This window comes from Lolium rigidum, chromosome 2 (assembly GCF_022539505.1).
Source record: "Lolium rigidum isolate FL_2022 chromosome 2, APGP_CSIRO_Lrig_0.1, whole genome shotgun sequence".
In the NCBI taxonomy this organism is placed as follows: Eukaryota; Viridiplantae; Streptophyta; class Magnoliopsida; order Poales; family Poaceae; genus Lolium; species Lolium rigidum.
The window spans coordinates 121,885,385-121,888,967 of record NC_061509.1 but is presented as its reverse complement, the minus strand read 5'-3'; the positions used below and the strand labels follow the sequence as shown (position 1 = coordinate 121,888,967).

The 3,583-nt window shown below is 47.4% G+C and overlaps 1 pseudogene; it reads left to right on the top strand.

Annotated features, from left to right (window-relative positions):
- The first annotated feature begins 262 nt into the window (after positions 1-262).
- On the top strand, positions 263-3,162 carry LOC124692293 (annotated as a pseudogene).
- Positions 3,163-3,583: the final 421 nt, after the last annotated feature.

Sequence of the window (3,583 nt, the reverse complement as noted above, 5' to 3'; positions counted from 1 at the left end):
GGTGTTTATGAAAAACCAACCATCATCATATAGGTGTATAAAAATCAAAATTCGGTTCATTTAGGATATCTGATGAATGGCTACTGGCGTGGACTTGGGTTTGCCGAGAGAGCGCGTGATTACCTCCTAATAATCTCTTGTTTGAGTCACAACAACCCTTTCGCCATTGTCCTCCCCACACGCGTCCCTGGCCTTCCCTCCCTCCCCCACGCTACCGTCGTTACCTCTCCGTTACACGACCCTCCTCACGCCGTCACGTCAACTTCTGCCCACAAAAGCACGCGTTCCCCACCTCGCTCCCCCGCATGTCCAACGCCGGCGACCCCGCCGGTGCGGCGGCGGCGGCGGCTACCCCGTCCGGGCGCGCCCCGAGGCTGCCGCGGTGGACGCGGCAGGAGATACTGGTGCTCATCGAGGGCAAGCGCGTGGTTGAGGTCCGCGGGGGCGGGCGCGGCGGGAGGGGGCGAATCGCGGCGGCGGGGGAGGCGACGGCGCTGGAGCCCAAGTGGGCCGCGGTCGCCGAGTACTGCCGTCGCCACGGCGTCGAGAGGGGGCCGTCCAGTGCCGGAAGCGGTGGAGCAACCTCGCCGGGGACTACAAGAAGATCAAGGAGTGGGAGCGGGCGGCCGCGGCCTCGGCCTCGCGGGAGCCCTCCTTCTGGGCCATGCGCAACGACGCCAGGCGGGAGCGCAGGCTCCCCGGATTCTTCGACCGCGAGGTGTACGACATACTCGAAGGACGGGGGCGGGGGATCGTCGCCGGCAGCAGCTCCGGCGGTAATGCCGCCGAGGAAGAGGAGGTGGTGCGCGAGCAGGAGGATGAGGAGGAGGAAGAGAGGGGGGAGGAGAAGGAGGTTGCAGTGGAGGAGACCGTGTTTGACAGTGGCCGGCCCGCCGGGGAGGAGGCCCTCTTCTCGGAGGACGAAGAGGGGGAAGATGATGAGACGCCGAAGACGACGCAGGCACCTCCGCCGGCGGTTATCGCCCTGCCGATTTCCGGTGAGCTCCCCTTTGACTCTGGATGGTAAAACTGCTAATCTTTTTGGTCATAAATTTTAGTTTTGCCCGTTTGCTCTTTCTTGATGGTGAATTCGAGTCTTCTGCCTCTCCGTGTTCTCCCTTAAAAAAACAGAGCTATCAGTTGCCTGTCTTTGCTTGTTCTGCTCATTGGAGGTAAAACGCGGGAAGCTTTCTGGTACTCCCATATCTGCGGTGAAGTTTAATACTCGGTATTTACAACGTGTAAAGACGTGATTGTCTTCTATTCTGGCTCCCATGCTAAAATGGCTTAGCTAAACCGGTCGGTCTCGTTAATTTCGAGATCGATACACTGTGTTTCTCTTCGTGATTTTGTGTTTATATCAGTAGTTTGAATTGGCCTAAATGTTCAGTTTATAGTGTGATATTACTGCGAGTTCCGCCATATTATTGTAGTAGCAGTTGCCGGAGGCATTCAAATTTTGAGGGTTGGCTAATTAGCCTGATTCTTCTCTTGCTTATGGTTGTGTTATTGAGGTGTACTCCACTCCGGCATTGCTTGTTCATGTGGTGGGTTCTTCTATTAATTTGTGCTGCTTTACATTTCAGAGAAGTCGGAAGCATCAAGGCAACAAAGCACTGAGCAAGGTACTTCACTGTATTCATTATGCAAGGCAGTAGCTAGCTGCAATGATGAACCTTTTACGATGTGTAAATCACATTGCAATATATTTTCAAAACATCAGAGCACAAGTACCTAATTTTTTTAAGTCAGTTACCTAGACTTGCTACAAACATAATAATTCTACATGAGTAATGATAGCGTAATTGATAATCATCGTATGTAAGTAATAGTAGCGGCTCTAGTAATTTGCAACTTGGTATTCATTTCACATAAATCATCACTTTTTTGCTAAAACTGTCATTGTTTTGCGCCAAAATCCTTGCTGTTTTGCCAAAATCCTTGCTGTTTTGCCAAAATCCTTGTTATTTTGCCAAAATCACTGCTATTCAGACGAATACCTAGGAATACCCCTAGCGCCGCCCCTGTGTAGTAATATCCCAGCTTAGGAGAACTACCAACCAGTCTATTTTTGTGCAACCATTGTTGTGACAGACTCACGAGCCCATGTAGTAGGGTCTTTGAAACCAAAACCGGAGGTAACTGATGCTCATCTGCTAGAATGGCAACCCACAACAAACTGATTGATTTGGTGGTTACCATGTCCATCAACTTTTCCTGTAACGGACGTCCTGGATCAGGACACAGTTATCGGTTCCTTTCTGCATGACGTGTTGGTAGCACTTATGAACTCAATTTTCCGCTGTTTTTCACGTACTTCCATAGAGCGAGACTTTAGCAGACCCAGTACTAGCTTCAACATGTACATGATCAAAAAACTAGATTCTTTCAAGGCAAATGGCTGCTTGGAAACTTCTTAAATATTCTAAATGAAATGGCACTATGGACACTCATCATAGTCCTGTGATTGATGAGCTGCAAATATGTTAAAAGGGCAAGAATCTAGTGCCTAAATTTTCAACGCCTAACAAACAACCATATCTTTATCTCAGGCACATCGAAAGAGAAGCAACATGGGCAGCAAAGCTCGCCAACACAGCAACAACAGCAGCAGAGCAGACAAAAGAGGCAGCGAACTGACAGTAATGACGGTGAGCCCAGAGAAGAAGGCATGGCAGACTTGCAGGGCAACAAGCTACTGGAGATCCTAGACCGAAACAGCCGGATGGTAGAGGCGCAGCTGGAGGCACAGAACGTGAACTTAGAGCGCGACCGGGAGCAGAGAAGAGAGCAGGCCAACAGCCTCGCCGTCGTGCTTGGCAGGCTCGCAGATGCTCTTGGCAGGATCGCCGATAAGCTCTAGTTAGCACCAGCTAGCTGAAGCTGCTTAGACAGATATTGGGTGTACAGATTGGTACAGGAGGATTACTGGGATTTGATTTTTTTTCTTGTACTCAGGGTGGGGGATTGTTATATAAGGTTACGAGGTTTCAGATGATCTGAACTAGCACAGATCTTAATTGTGTATGTGTTGTGTGCGTGGATGGCTTTCTTAGTATTATTCCATGAAATGGATTGGAAATGTGTGTCTGCTGAGTGTTGAGTAATATTGCTTTTGTTTAGAATATGCAGGAAGACAAAGCAAAATATCACTTTGGAGCAGTCCTTTGGTCAATTTGTTTTTAGAAAACTTTGAAATTTCGATTTCAAAGTTTTAAGAAATTCCGAGAAAATACCTGGATTTAGTCAATGTTTATAGAAGTTCATTACAGATATGACCCAAAAAGATTATGGTAAATGGGTTGTAGCTAATGTAGAATTATTATGCTTTAATCCACTAGTGTGCAAATTTTCAAAACGAAATACATTGTATTTTGGGCTCAGCATAAATAACATCTCCACTTCAATGCGGTGTTCACCGACAAAAAAAATCTTGATTTGTCATTTTCGCTGAGCCCAAAATACAATGTATGTTGTATTGAAAATTTGCACATTAGTAAAATACATTTGCTACAACCTGATATTTTTTTCAACTTTTCTGAAACGTTTGAATTCGAAATTTCAAAGGTTAAAAAATTGGCCT